The following is a 17,972-nucleotide window of genomic DNA, read 5'->3' on the forward strand; positions in this document are numbered from 1 at the left end:
TCCTGCTCTATAACACGCTGCCTGCAGATTACATGGTGACAGGTTCTCTTTATATTTGTGCTCGGATCGGCTCATGCTGAGAGGGTCCCCTACCTAAGCCTATACTCCACCCCCCCCCCCCTAGAAGCAGCAGAGTTATGCCGGAACTGCTTATCGAAGGGTAGCCTAAAGGAGCCAAAAGAACCATGCATAGGAGTTTGAAAAGTTGATAACAGAAACTACAGACCAAAACTCGAAAGCCAGTGATATTTCGTATAAGGATCCGGGATATTACGCATGGAACACGCGGAAATGCGACGACCCAACTGTTTGATGACATGTACTGGCACCTTATGCATGGACGCCGCCGCTGCCGCGCCCATGCGGAAGGAATGTCCTGTGATCCAGCGAGGACCGACCCCCTGAACCTGTCAACTAAACCTGAATGTACGTAAGAAAGGCCGCGGTGGTTAGCCGGGCATTGCCTAGTTCGAGTACGGGAGAACATGCTGCTTGGACTAAATACTACGCAGCCAAGCCTCCAAGGCCTGCACCGGACACCATCTGCTGTCCGTGGGAAAGTATCTGACCGCCACTGATTGCCCCGGCCATGACGTCTTGGACGAGGCCAAGGTGAGGACATAGATGGAGCCGCGCTGGATGAGCTGACCTTTCCGCAAGCACCCAGCCAGCGTATTGGTGCCCATGAGCTCGTCTGACCTGAGGAATCCATGGAAGGCCAGGTACAAGGCTGTTTCTACCAGAGCGCTAACCTGCGGCCCGAACGGTTTGCCCCTGCAGTTTGCCTGTCACGGCCTGAACAAGCTACCGGTAAATAGCTGACGCCAATGTCGTTTCACAACAGACATCTTGCGCAAACCCTTCAACGCCGCTTTGATCGGGTGGGCGGAGAAGAGTGACGGTAGGTCCGGATGTAGCCTGTACCAATGGTGCTGGTTTAAACAGGTTTAATTGAGAGTGGCAAAAACCCTGACAAAGCCCAATAGGTGAGTGATAGGCCCCCGGCCAGCGGCCGGGTAGGTGTTCTCATATCTCTGAAACAGGCGCCAAGCTGTCTTGTAAGCCCTCAGAGTATTACTGGCCAAATTGGCCATCAGTCTCTTAGCTATGGTGAGATGGGAGACTAGTCCCAGCGCAGCTGGGCCTGGTGAGGAATCTTTTTTTTTTTTTTTTTTTTTTTTTTATTTACCTCCAATGCGTGAGAGACTCTAATGGCGGAGTCATATGTGTAAACCTAAAACGGAGAAGCCATGCGTGAGAGACTCAAAATTTTATATTTTTTTACATTTTTTTCACTATCAACCACTTAAGCAGCTCCCGTATGGGCACAGCTCTGAGTACGAGCATGAAGAGCATGGTATAACGCAGATCACCTGCACAGACTAACTAACCCCCTGTGCCTAAATAACCCCCTTGGAACCTTATGTACGGCCGGCAGCAGGAAGCCAGCCACCGCCTATGATCTGCTCCCCCTGACCGAGCCTAGTACTCCTTCCCCTGATCCCTGCCTACCTAACGGCACGGCGGCCCGTGCCAGACTTTATTGAAGATGAGGAGCCTTACCCCCCAGCCGCGTGGGGAGCTTACGCTGCTCCCTGGCAGAATGCACCACTGCGGGGGGGGGCCCCCTCCTCAGCTAGGGCCGACCCACCGCCGGCTGGACACTCGTACCGCGTGGGGAGCAGCGCCACTCCCTGGCAATGTGCACCGGATCAGAGGGAGCCCTTCCTTTACCGTGGGCCCCGGCCCCCGCTGGTTTGAACCGTGTGCCGCGTGAGGAGCCGCACAGCTCCCTGGCATTGTGCGCCGGTGCGGGAGTGCCCCCCCTCACCTAGGGGCTGGTTATTGTGACTGGAACCCGCTGGGAGACTGCAGCCTAACTGGACCTACCTGTGACCATGAAGGCTGACCTCCCAGGTCGTGGCTGACCCACGTGCGTAGTCGTGACGCAACTACCCGTAGATGCCCACCCAGTGCCTGTAGTTAACGGGAGTGTGACCCAGTCTGTGGATGTGACCGACTAGCCCCTGTAGTCGTGAGGGGACCCTACATCGAGAGTAGCGGTAACGGACCATCGCCTGTAGACGTGGTAGTATTACCTCACGAGTCTGTTGACATGAGACTAATGCCTGCAGTCGTGGCCGGCCTTAATAATGAGTCTGTAGTCGCAACGGATTTGTGCCTGCAGTCGTGGCAGGGCTTTAGAGCGGGTCTGTAGTCGTGACAGACTGATGCCTGCAGTCGTGGCAGGACTTTATAACGAGTCTGTAGTCGTGACAGACTGATGCCTGCAGTCGTGGCAGGACTTTATAACGAGTCTGTAGTCGTGACAGACTGATGCCTGCAGTCGTGGCAGGACTTTATAATGAGTCTGTAGTCGTGACAAACTGATGCCTGCAGTCGTGGCAGGGCTTTATAATGGGTCTGTAGTCGTGACAGACTGTTGCCTGCAGTCGTGGCAGGGCTTTAGAGCGGGTCTGTAGTCGTGACAGACTGATGCCTGCAGTCGTGGCAGGGCTTTATAAGGAGTCTGTAGTTGTGACAGACCTGGCAAAGCAACATTTCTATCTATACCATTTTTATTTTTTTTTATTTTCCCCCCACCAAAGGCCACGACTGTAGGCGCCACCCTGTAATAGATGCGCCAGAGGCCTGGACATAATAGTCCACCATCCCCCGTCCCCCAAGCCTATGCAGGAGAAAAGAGGGGGTTGGCCCCCGCATGCACCACCCCTGACTCACCTGCCGGCCATGACAGCCACGAACCCCACAGTATCGTAAGTTAGCCAACCACCTGTGGACCTGAATAACCAAGGACAGACGTGTGCGTGAGCGCACGCCGGCTGGGTGACCCTTCACTCATGCCACCGCTCCCTAGCTAACCACCGGATTATTGTGACTGCGCCCGAACCAACCCCCTGACTCACCGTATGGGCTTACGGGTGGCCCGGCTGCATGCGCAAAGTGACGTGGCCAGCCCCCCTCCTTGAAGCCCTCTTTATATTTGATCCTTAAACATATTCCAAATTTATTTATATATATATATATATATATTTTTTTTTTAAACTCCTGCCTTAGTACCTAGCCACTGTGCCTGAGCAAAGGAGCCCTGCACCTGGACTGCAGTACCAGTATTGGCCTGTAGGTGTCGCCCTCTATCAAGCCAGGACCTGCTGGAGCGCAGCAAGCCAGTGATTCCCTTCTAGGTTAGAATTAACCATTGAAATCATAACTTGTTATACAGTGAACATGTCTGAATATCTGCTTATTTTGTCTTGCCTGAGTTTGGCGCAGTAAAGAAGACGAGTTTGTTCTGCAGCGTATTCCTAGACATGACTGAAAGTCACGTAAGCATGTCCACCTTCACTGCCTCGCTAATTGTAATTACCAGGAGACCGTGCATCAGGATCGGCTGTGAGGGATTTGCGCTCCGCCATGTGGAACATTGCATCCCGTGCCCACCGCTATCGACTTTTTGTACAGGGAAAGCCGCAGCGTATTAATCGCCTATAGGTTTCGGGTTCCGCCCCCTGATCCTGCAGCTGGACCTCCGCTTACTGATTGCAGCTAATGAATAGATCCCTGTGTGCGCGGACGGCGTTTTCCTCTACAGCGGAACAAATGTTTATGTTCTGATATGGGAGTGAGTGATATATAACGCTGCGTCGTGGAGCCGACGGCCGGCGTGACCGATGCTCAGGGTATGCGAGCAGACGTTGTGACCCGTCGCTGCTGAGCCACAGGTGAGGGGTGCCCGCCTGGGGGACGCTGCATGTGGGAGCGGGGGTGCTTGGCGCAGGGCCTGGAGCGGATCGGGGTGCCTGTATCGGGTTGCCGGAAGCGATCGGGAGTGCGGGCAGTCTCCAGCGCAGCTGGGGACCGGCGGCACGCTCGGCAGCCCCACATGTTATACAAAGCGGGACGGGTGTGCAAGCCACCCTGCCTACCTAATCACCGTAGCGACGAGCCCGACGCAGCCGATCGCCCGATCCTCCAGTGACGCACGCACTACTCAGGCACCAACCCACAAGCCGATTCGAAATCGTTCGAACCGACAAGTGGGGGCAGGAGGGCCAGGTTTAAATAGTGAACGCCCCGCCTCCCCTCACACAAATGCGGCACTCTCAATTGCCTACCACATATATATATATATGCTCAGCTCCTCCTGCTCTATAACACACTGTAAGGACTAGGAGATAGAGGCAAAGTGTTTTAGGCGGTGTTTCCCAAAGAAGTGCAGTTTGTAAGTAGTACAAAACTTTGATAATAGGAACACAAAAAAATTACTGATCACTTAGCAAAAGGAGTCTTATGTGACACTGATCTAGTTAGATAAAAAAAAGTGAGAGCTAATACACTTCTCTCCAGATAAACTCTCCAGGCTAAAAGGCAACTTCTGTTTCCTGGACAGCACAAATACATATGGGTTTTATTCCCCTAGGTACAACCAGAAGAGAAAGGTAAACAAGCTTAATAAGAAACTAAATTAAACAACCAATCGCATGCCAGGACCATCCATAAAACCCTGACACCAATGAAGACTCCTTGTATTTTTTTCTTACTCTTGGGCTCAGAAGAGACAGATGTCGTATCCTGGGAGGATCTAGAACTTTCCAAGCTGTATACAAGGAGCGTTCTGTCCCACCACACATCTTTTACACATGGCATTTCTCTTGCCGCACTTTGCTGTCTCTAACCTCCACTTCGGTGTATGAGGCGCCATAAGTTTGTACACACATGCCAGACTGAGAGCAGGCATTATCGGGCAGGGACGCTGGTGCATGGGCTGTTTGGCTGTGGGGAACCAGGACTAGTGATGGACGAACATCGGCCGGGACGGTTCGCAAACGTGATCAAATGTTCGTGAACCGCAAGTTCGCGGCAAGCCCCATTCACTTTAATGGCAGTCGACCCTGAAAAACCTTCAGCTCATATTTGCAGCCACCAAATACTTAAAAGAAGTGCACAAATCGTTCCCACAACATGGACAGTGACATACCAAAGGGGGATCAATGGCAAAAATTTCCACAAAAATTATGTATTTTAATCATTAGGGTTAGGGTTACCCTAACCATTTTTATGCATCTTAAATTAAAACTCTCAAAAATGTGCCCTGCTGGAGGCTAGAAATTTTTTATTTTAGTCCACGGGAGTACAGGCCCGAAACATTAGGCATTCACCGGACAGAAAACATCAAGTGATTATGTGGCTGGAAGTATATTAGACGGTCATTAGATATCAATTTTACTGCAGGCCAGTGGACTACAGGCCCCAAAAATTATTCATTCAATGTACAAAAAAGAACAAGCTTTTTTTTCTCATTGTCTGTCGCTAGTAGAGGCCTAAGCATGGCAGGCAGGTTCCCCAGAAGTATCTTGAGCAGCCAATACCGCACTTGCATCAATCTTGACAGGTGGAGAGTAATTTTTTGGGGGGAATGTTTTCTCCATCGTAACACCACGTCGTTGAATAAACAGAAGACTGGCCGATTCTCTCCTGTCTTACGCAACATTTAATTTTTATTATTAAATTTATTAAATATTTTAAAATTGATTTTATTAAACCAAAACTTGATTACAATTATAAGAATGTATACTTAAATTTGCCAAAACTGACCAAATAACTCAAGTATGAACTCTGCCTTACAGGTCGATGTTAGCGCCAAGAAGAAGCGCACTCCTTTTATTAGGTATCGCCGCGTCCGTAAGAATCTGCTCTATAAAAATACCCCCCCCCCCCCACCCCTCAGTTGAACACGGTAAAAAATAAAAACTGTGCCCAAAAAGCAATTTTTGGGCAAATTTTCCATGTTTATCCGTTTTTTTTCCACTAACAAAGCATGGGTTAACAGTCAAACAAAACGTAATATTTATTACCCTCATACCGCAGTTTACAGAAACACCCCATATGTGGTCGTAAACTGCTGTATGACCAAACAACAGGGCGCAGAAGGAAAGGAACGACGTATGGTTTCTGGAAGGCAGATTTTGATGGCCTTTTTTTTGGCACCATGTCCCATTTGAAGCCCCCCTGATGCACCCCTAGAGTAAAAACGCCATAAGAGCAATCCCATCTAAGAAACTACCCCCCTCAAGGTATCCAAAACTGATTTTACAAACGTCGTCAACCCTTTAGGGTTTATGGAAATTAAATTTCAGAATTTCTATTTCTGGTAACCTTGCCTCATAAAAATGTAATATAGATAACCCAAAAATCATATGTACCCTAAAAATAGTCCCAACAAAACTGCCACCTTATCCCGTAGTTTCCAAAATGGGGTCACTTTTATGGAGTTTCTACTCAAGGGGTGCATCAGCGGGGCTTCAAATGGGACATGTTGTAAATAAACCAGTCCAGAAAAATCTGCCTTCCAAAAACCACACGGCGCTCCTTTCCCTCTACGCCCTACTGTGTGCCCGTACAGTAGTTTACGGCCACATATAGGGTGTTCCTGCAAACTACAGAATCACACTACAGGGCAATAAATATAGCATTTTGTTTGGCTGTTAACCCTTGATTTGTTACTGAAAAAAATGGATTAAAATGGAAAATTTGCCAAACAATTTAAATTCTCAAATTTCATTCCCATTTGCCAATAACTCTTATGCAACACCTAAAGGGTTAACGTTTGTAAAATCAGTTTTGAATACCTTGAGGGGTGTAGTTTCTAGAATGGGGTAATTTTTGGGTGGTTTCTATTATGTTAGCCTCGCAAAGTGACTTCAGACCGGAACTGGTCCCTAAAGATTGGGTTTTTGAAAATTTCTGAAAAATTTCAATATTTGCTTCTAAACTTCTAAGCCTTGTAACGTCCCCAAAAACTAAAATGTCATTTCCAAAATGATCAAAACATGAAGTAGACATATGGGGAATGTAAATTAATAACTATTTTTGGAGGTATTACTATGTATTATAGGGTTATATAGATATGTTTTTTTTACATATCTATATAACATTAAATGTAGATGGGTGATATCTATATAACATTACATATAGAGGGGTGATATCTATATAACATTACATATAGAGGGGGTGATATCTATATAACATTACATATAGAGGGGTGATATCTATATAACATTACATATAGAGGGGTGATATCTATATAACATTACATATAGAGTGGTGATATCTATATAACATTACTTATAGAGGGGTGATATCTATATAACATTACATATAGAGGGGTGATATCTATATAACATTACATATAGAGGGGTGATATCTATATAACATTACTTATAGAGGGGTGATATCTATATAACATTACTTATAGAGGGGTGATATCTATATAACATTACATATAGAGGGGTGATATCTATATAACATTACATATAGAGGAGGTGATATCTATATAACATTACATATAGAGGGGTGATATCTATATAACATTACATATAGAGAGGTGATATCTATATAACATTACATATAGATGGGGTGATATCTATATAACATTACATATAGAGGGGTGATATCTATATAACATTACATATAGAGGGGTGATATCAATATAACATTACATATAGAGGGGTGATATCTATATAACATTACATATAGATGGGTGATATCTATATAACATTACATATAGATGGGTGATATCTATATAACATTACATATAGATGGGTGATATCTATATAACATTACATATAGAGGGGTGATATCTATATAACATTACATATAGATGGGTGATATCTATATAACATTACATATAGATGGGTGATATCTATATAACATTACATATAGAGGAGGTGATATCTATATAACATTACATATAGAGGGGTGATATCTATATAACATTACATATAGAGAGGTGATATCTATATAACATTACATATAGAGGGGTGATATCTATATAACATTACATATAGATGGGTGATATCTATATAACATTACTTATAGAGGGGTGATATCTATATAACATTACATATAGAGGGGTGATATCTATATAACATTACATATAGAGGGGTGATATCTATATAACATTACTTATAGAGGGGTGATATCTATATAACATTACTTATAGAGGGGTGATATCTATATAACATTACATATAGAGGGGTGATATCTATATAACATTACATATAGAGGGGTGATATCTATATAACATTACATATAGAGGGGTGATATCAATATAACATTACATATAGAGGGGTGATATCTATATAACATTACATATAGATGGGTGATATCTATATAACATTACATATAGATGGGTGATATCTATATAACATTACATATAGAGGAGGTGATATCTATATAACATTACATATAGATGGGTGATATCTATATAACATTACATATAGATGGGTGATATCTATATAACATTACATATAGAGGGGTGATATCTATATAACATTACATATAGATGGGTGATATCTATATAACATTACATATAGATGGGTGATATCTATATAACATTACATATAGAGGAGGTGATATCTATATAACATTACATATAGAGGGGTGATATCTATATAACATTACATATAGAGAGGTGATATCTATATAACATTACATATAGAGGGGTGATATCTATATAACATTACATATAGATGGGTGATATCTATATAACATTACATATAGATGGGTGATATCTATATAACATTACATATAGAGGAGGTGATATCTATATAACATTACATATAGATGGGTGATATCTATATAACATTACATATAGATGGGTGATATCTATATAACATTACATATAGAGAGGTGATATCTATATAACATTACATATAGAGGGGTGATATCTATATAACATTACATATAGATGAGGTGATATCTATATAACATTACATATAGAGGGATGATATCTATATAACATTACATATAGAGAGGTGATATCTATATAACATTACATATAGATGGGTGATATCTATATAACATTACATATAGAGAGGTGATATCTATATAACATTACATATAGAGAGGTGATATCTATATAACATTACATATAGAGGGGTGATATCTATATAACATTATATAAAAAGGGGTGATATCTATATAACATTACATATAGAGGGGGTGATATCTATATAACATTACATATAGAGGGGTGATATCTATATAACATTACATATAGAGTGGTGATATCTATATAACATTACTTATAGAGGGGTGATATCTATATAACATTACATATAGAGTGGTGATATCTATATAACATTACATATAGAGGGGTGATATCTATATAACATTACATATAGAGGGGGTGATATCTATATAACATTACATATAGAGGGGTGATATCTATATAACATTACATATAGAGGGGGTGATATCTATATAACATTACATATAGAGGGGGTGATATCTATATAACATTACATATAGAGAGGTGATATCTATATAACATTACATATAGAGGGGGTGATATCTATATAACATTACATATAGAAGGGTGATATCTATATAACATTACATATAGAGAGGTGATATCTATATAACATTACATATAGAAGGGTGATATCTATATAACATTACATATAGATGGGTGATATCTATATAACATTACATATAGAGGAGGTGTTATCTATATAACATTACATATAGAGGGGGTGATATCTATATAACATTACCTATAGATGGGGTGATATCTATATAACATTACATATAGAGGAGGTGATATCTATATAACATTACATATAGAGGAGGTGATATCTATATAACATTACATATAGAGGGGGTGATATCTATATAACATTACATATAGAGAGGTGATATCTATATAACATTACATATAGAGAGGTGATATCTATATAACATTACATATAGAGGGGGTGATATCTATATAACATTACATATAGAGAGGTGATATCTATATAACATTACATATAGAGGGGGTGATATCTATATAACATTACATATAGAGGGGTGATATCTATATAACATTACATATAGAGGGGGTGATATCTATATAACATTACATATAGAGGGGGTGATATCTATATAACATTACATATAGAGAGGTGATATCTATATAACATTACATATAGAGGGGGTGATATCTATATAACATTACATATAGAAGGGTGATATCTATATAACATTACATATAGAGAGGTGATATCTATATAACATTACATATAGAAGGGTGATATCTATATAACATTACATATAGATGGGTGATATCTATATAACATTACATATAGAGGAGGTGTTATCTATATAACATTACATATAGAGGGGGTGATATCTATATAACATTACCTATAGATGGGGTGATATCTATATAACATTACATATAGAGGAGGTGATATCTATATAACATTACATATAGAGGAGGTGATATCTATATAACATTACATATAGAGGGGGTGATATCTATATAACATTACATATAGAGAGGTGATATCTATATAACATTACATATAGAGAGGTGATATCTATATAACATTACATATAGAGGGGGTGATATCTATATAACATTACATATAGAAGGGTGATATCTATATAACATTACATATAGAGAGGTGATATCTATATAACATTACATATAGAAGGGTGATATCTATATAACATTACATATAGATGGGTGATATCTATATAACATTACATATAGAGGAGGTGTTATCTATATAACATTACATATAGAGGGGGTGATATCTATATAACATTACCTATAGATGGGGTGATATCTATATAACATTACATATAGAGGAGGTGATATCTATATAACATTACATATAGAGGAGGTGATATCTATATAACATTACATATAGAGGGGGTGATATCTATATAACATTACATATAGAGAGGTGATATCTATATAACATTACATATAGAGAGGTGATATCTATATAACATTACATATAGAGGGGGTGATATCTATATAACATTACATATAGAGGGGTGATATCTATATAACATTACATATAGAGGGGGTGATATCTATATAACATTACATATAGAGGGGTGATATCTATATAACATTACATATAGAGGGGGTGATATCTATATAACATTACATATAGAGGGGGTGATATCTATATAACATTACATATAGAGAGGTGATATCTATATAACATTACATATAGAGGGGGTGATATCTATATAACATTACATATAGAAGGGTGATATCTATATAACATTACATATAGAGAGGTGATATCTATATAACATTACATATAGAAGGGTGATATCTATATAACATTACATATAGATGGGTGATATCTATATAACATTACATATAGAGGAGGTGTTATCTATATAACATTACATATAGAGGGGGTGATATCTATATAACATTACCTATAGATGGGGTGATATCTATATAACATTACATATAGAGGAGGTGATATCTATATAACATTACATATAGAGGAGGTGATATCTATATAACATTACATATAGAGGGGGTGATATCTATATAACATTACATATAGAGAGGTGATATCTATATAACATTACATATAGAGAGGTGATATCTATATAACATTACATATAGAGGGGGTGATATCTATATAACATTACATATAGAGAGGTGATATCTATATAACATTACATATAGAAGGGTGATATCTATATAACATTACATATAGAGGGGGTGATATCTATATAACATTACATATAGAGGGGGTGATATCTATATAACATTACATATAGAGGGGTGATATCTATATAACATTACATATAGAGGGGTGATATCTATATAACATTACATATAGAGGGGTGATATCTATATAACATTACATATAGAGGAGGTGATATCTATATAACATTACATATAGAGGGGTGATATCTATATAACATTACATATAGAGGGGGTGATATCTATATAACATTACATATAGAGGGGTGATATCTATATAACATTACATATAGAGAGGTGATATCTATATAACATTACATATAGAGGGGTGATATCTATATAACATTACATATAGAGAGGTGATATCTATATAATATTACATATAGAGGGGTGATATCTATATAACATTACATATAGAGGGGTGATATCTATATAACATTACATATAGATGGGTGATATCTATATAACATTACATAAAGATGGGTGATATCTACATAACATTACATATAGAGGGGTGATATCTAAATAACATTACATATAGAGGGGTGATATCTATATAACATTACATATAGAGGGGTGATATCTATATAACATTACATATAAAGGGGGAGATATCTATATAACATTACTTATAGAGGGAGTGATATCTACATAACATTACATATAGAGGGGTGATATCTATATAACATTACATATAGAGGGGTGATATCAATATAACATTACATAAAGAGGGGTGATATCTATATAACATTACATATAGAGGGGTGATATCTACATAACATTACATATAGAGGGGTGATATCTATATAACATTACATAAAGAGGGGTGATATCTATATAACATTACATATAGAGGGGTGATATCTATATAACATTACATTTGAGAAGTAATATCTATATAACATTACATAAAGAGGGGTGATATCTATATAACATTACATATAGAGGGGTGATATCAATATAACATTACATATAGAGGGGGTGATATCTATATAACATTACATATAGAGAGGTGATATCTATATAACATTACATATAGAGGGGTGATATCTATATAACATTACATATAGAGGGGTGAGATCTATATAACATTACATATAGAGGGGTGATATCTATATAACATTACATATAAAGGGGGTGATATCTATATAACATTACATATAGAGGGAGTGATATCTACATAACATTACATATAGAGGGGTGATATCTATATAACATTACATATAGAGGGGTGATATCTATATAACATTACATATAGAGGGGTGATATCTATATAACATTACATATAGAGGGGTGATATCTATATAACATTACATATAGAGGGGTGATATCTATATAACATTACATATAGAGGGATGATATCTACATAACATTACATATAGAGGGGTGATATCTATATAACATTACATATAGAGGGGTGATATCTATATAACATTACATATAGAGGGGTGATATCTATATAACATTACATATAGAGGGGTGATATCTATATAACATTACATATAGATGAGGTGATATCTATATAACATTACATATAGAGGGGTGATATCTATATAACATTACATATAGAGGGGTGATATCTGTATAACATTACATATAGAGGAGGTGATATCTATATAACATTACATATAGAGGGGTGATATCTATATAACATTACATATAGAGGGGGTGATATCTATATGCCATTACAGAAAGAGGGGTGATATCTATATAACATTACATATAGAGGGGTGATATCAATATAACATTACATATAGAGGGGTGATATCTATATAACATTACATATAGAGAGGTGATATCTATATAACATTACATATAGAGGGGGTGATATCTATATAACATTACATATAGAGGGGGTGATATCTATATAACATTACATATAGAGGGGTGATATCTATATAACATTACCTATAGAGGGGTGATATCTATATAACATTACATATAGAGGATGATATCTATATAACATTACTTATAGAGGGGTGATATCTATATAACATTTCATATAGAGGGGTGATATCTATATAACATTACATATAGAGGGGTGATATCTATATAACATTACATAAAGAGAAGTAATATCTATATAACATTACATATAGAGGGGTGATATCTATATAACATTACATATAGAGGGGTGATATCTATATAACATTACATATAGAGGGGTGATATCTATATAACATTACATATAGAGGGGTGATATCTATATAACATTACATATAGATGGGTGATATCTATATAACATTACATATAGAGAGGTGATATCTATATAACATTACATATAGAGGGGTGATATCTATATAACATTACATATAGAGGGGTGATATCTATATAACATCACATATAGAGGGGTGATATATATATAACATTACATAAAGATGGGTGATATCTACATAACATTACATATAGAGGCGTGAAATCTATATAACATTACATAAAGAGGGGTGATATCTATATAACATTACATATAGAGGAGGTGATATCTATATAACATTACATATAGAGGGGGTGATATCTATATAACATTCCATATAGAGGAGGTGATATCTATATAACATTACATATAGAGGGGGTGATGTCTATATAACATTACATATAGAGGGGTGATATCTATATAACATTACATATAGAGAGGTGATATCTATATAACATTACATATAGAGGGGTGATATCTATATAACATTACATATAGAGAGGTGATATCTATATAATATTACATATAGAGGGGTGATATCTATATAACATTACATATAGAGGGGTGATATCTATATAACATTACATATAGATGGGTGATATCTATATAACATTACATAAAGAGAAGTAATATCTATATAACATTACATATAGAGGGGTGATATCTATATAACATTACATATAGAGGGGTGATATCTATATAACATTACATATAGAGGGGTGATATCTATATAACATTACATATAGAGGGGTGATATCTATATAACATTACATATAGATGGGTGATATCTATATAACATTACATATAGAGAGGTGATATCTATATAACATTACATATAGAGGGGTGATATCTATATAACATTACATATAGAGGGGTGATATCTATATAACATTACATATAGAGGGGTGATATATATATAACATTACATAAAGATGGGTGATATCTACATAACATTACATATAGAGGCGTGAAATCTATATAACATTACATAAAGAGGGGTGATATCTATATAACATTACATATAGAGGAGGTGATATCTATATAACATTACATATAGAGGGGGTGATATCTATATAACATTCCATATAGAGGAGGTGATATCTATATAACATTACATATAGAGGGGGTGATGTCTATATAACATTACATATAGAGGGGTGATATCTATATAACATTACATATAGAGAGGTGATATCTATATAACATTACATATAGAGGGGTGATATCTATATAACATTACATATAGAGAGGTGATATCTATATAATATTACATATAGAGGGGTGATATCTATATAACATTACATATAGAGGGGTGATATCTATATAACATTACATATAGATGGGTGATATCTATATAACATTACATAAAGATGGGTGATATCTACATAACATTACATATAGAGGGGTGATATCTAAATAACATTACATATAGAGGGGTGATATCTATATAACATTACATATAGAGGGGTGATATCTATATAACATTACATATAAAGGGGGAGATATCTATATAACATTACTTATAGAGGGAGTGATATCTACATAACATTACATATAGAGGGGTGATATCTATATAACATTACATATAGAGGGGTGATATCAATATAACATTACATAAAGAGGGGTGATATCTATATAACATTACATATAGAGGGGTGATATCTACATAACATTACATATAGAGGGGTGATATCTATATAACATTACATAAAGAGGGGTGATATCTATATAACATTACATATAGAGGGGTGATATCTATATAACATTACATTTGAGAAGTAATATCTATATAACATTACATAAAGAGGGGTGATATCTATATAACATTACATATAGAGGGGTGATATCAATATAACATTACATATAGAGGGGGTGATATCTATATAACATTACATATAGAGAGGTGATATCTACACTGCTGAAAAAAATAAAGGGAACACAAAAATAACACATCCTAGATCTGAATTATTTAAATATTTTTCTGAAATACTTTGTTCTTTACATAGTTGAATGTGCTGGCAACAAAATCACACAAAAAAAAAAATGGAAATCAAATTTTTGAACCCATGGAGGTCTGGATTTGGAGTCACACTCAAAATTAAAGTGGAAAAACACACTACAGGCTGATCCAACTTTGATGTAATGTCCTTAAAACAAGTCAAAATGAGGCTCAGTAGTGTGTGTGGCCTCCACGTGCCTGTATGACCTCCCTACAACGCCTGTGCATGCTCCTAATGAGGTGGCGGACGGTCTCCTGAGGGATCTCCTCCCAGACCTGGACTAAAGCATCTGCCAACTCCTGGACAGTCTGTGGTGCAACGTGACGTTGGTGGATAGAGCGAGACATGATGTCCCAGATGTGCTCAATTGGATTTAGGTCTGGGGAACGGGCGGGCCAGTCCATAGCATCAATGCCTTCGTCTTGCAGGAACTGCTGACACACTCCAGCCACATGAGGTCTAGCATTTTCTTGCATTAGGAGGAACCCAGGGCCAACCGCACCAGCATATGGTCTCACAAGGGGTCTGAGGATCTCATCTCGGGACCTAATGACAGTCAGGCTACCTCTGGCGAGCACATGGAGGGCTGTGCGGCCCTCCAAAGAAATGCCACCCCACACCATTACTGACCCAATGCCAAACCGGTCATGCTGGAGGATGTTGCAGGCAGCAGAACGTTCTCCACGGCGTCTCCAGACTCTGTCACATCTGTCACATGTGCTCAGTGTGAACCTGCTTTCATCTGTGAAGAGCACAGGGCGCCAGTGGAGAATTTGCCAATATTGGTGTTCTCTGGCAAATGCCAAACGTCCTGCACGGTGTTGGGCTGTAAGCACAACCCCCACCTGTGGACGTCGGGCCCTCATATCACCCTCATGGAGTCTGTTTATGACGGTTTGAGCAGACACATGCACATTTGTGGCCTGCTGGAGGTCATTTTGCAGGGCTCTGGTAGTGCTCCTCCTGTTCCTCCTTGCACAAAGGCGGAGGTAGCGGTCCTGCTGCTGGGTTGTTGCCCTCCTACGGCCTCCTCCACGTCTCCTGATGTACTGGCCTGTCTCCTGGTAGCGCCTCCATGCTCTGGACACTACGCTGACAGACACAGCAAACCTTCTTGCCACAGCTCGCATTGATGTGCCATCCTGGATAAGTTGCACTACCTGAGCCATTTGTGTGGGTTGTAGACTCCGTCTCATGCTACCACTAGAGTGAAAGCACCGCCAGCATTCAAAAGTGACCAAAACATCAGCCAGGAAGCATAGGAACTGAGAAGTGGTCTGTGGTTACCACCTGCATAACCACTCCTTTATTGGGGGTGTCTTGCTTATTGCCTATAATTTCCACCTGTTGTCTATCCCATTTGCACAACAGCATGTGAAATTGATTGTCACTCAGTGTTACTTCCTAAGTGGACAGTTTGATTTCACAGAAGTGTGATTAACTTGGAGTTACATTGTGTTGTTTAAGTGTTCCCTTTATTTTTTTGAGCAGTGTATATAACATTACATATAGAGGGGTGATATCTATATAACATTACATATAGAGGGGGTGATATCAATATAACATTACATATAGAGGGTGATATCTATATAACATTACATATAGAGGGGTGATATCTATATAACATTACATATAGAGGGGTGATATCAATTTAACATTACATAAAGAGGGTGTAATATCTATATAACATTACATAAAGATAAGTAATATCTATATAACATTACATATAGAGGGGTGATATCTATATAACATTACATATAGAGGGGGTGATATCTATATAACATTACATATAGAGGGGTGATATCAATATAACATTACATATAGAGGGGTGATATCTATATAACATTACATATAGAGGGGGTGATATCTATATAACATTACTTGTGGTCAAGGCTCCGGGGGAAGTGTCGGGAAGAGGGTGTGCACTGGACACGGTAGGACCTAACCTTGGCTAGTGGTGTGCCTTTAGCCACGTGCCGCGGGTAGCCAAAAAAGGGGGCTAACCCAGGGAGTCTGAGCTGAGTGAAGCTGGAAAAGAGGGAGGGTCGGGTGGGGCACTGTGCGATGCCGACACCAGAGGGAGGGCGTGAGCCGGCTAAATACCCTATGCCCCTCCCACAAATGCAGGCTGGAAATCCAGCCTGCTATACTTGTGGTCAAGGCTCCGGGGGAAGTGTCGGGAAGAGGGTGTGCACTGGACACGGTAGGACCTAACCTTGGCTAGTGGTGTGCCTTTAGCCACGTGCCG

This window comes from Bufo bufo, chromosome 7, assembly GCF_905171765.1.
Source record: "Bufo bufo chromosome 7, aBufBuf1.1, whole genome shotgun sequence".
In the NCBI taxonomy this organism is placed as follows: domain Eukaryota; kingdom Metazoa; phylum Chordata; class Amphibia; order Anura; family Bufonidae; genus Bufo; species Bufo bufo.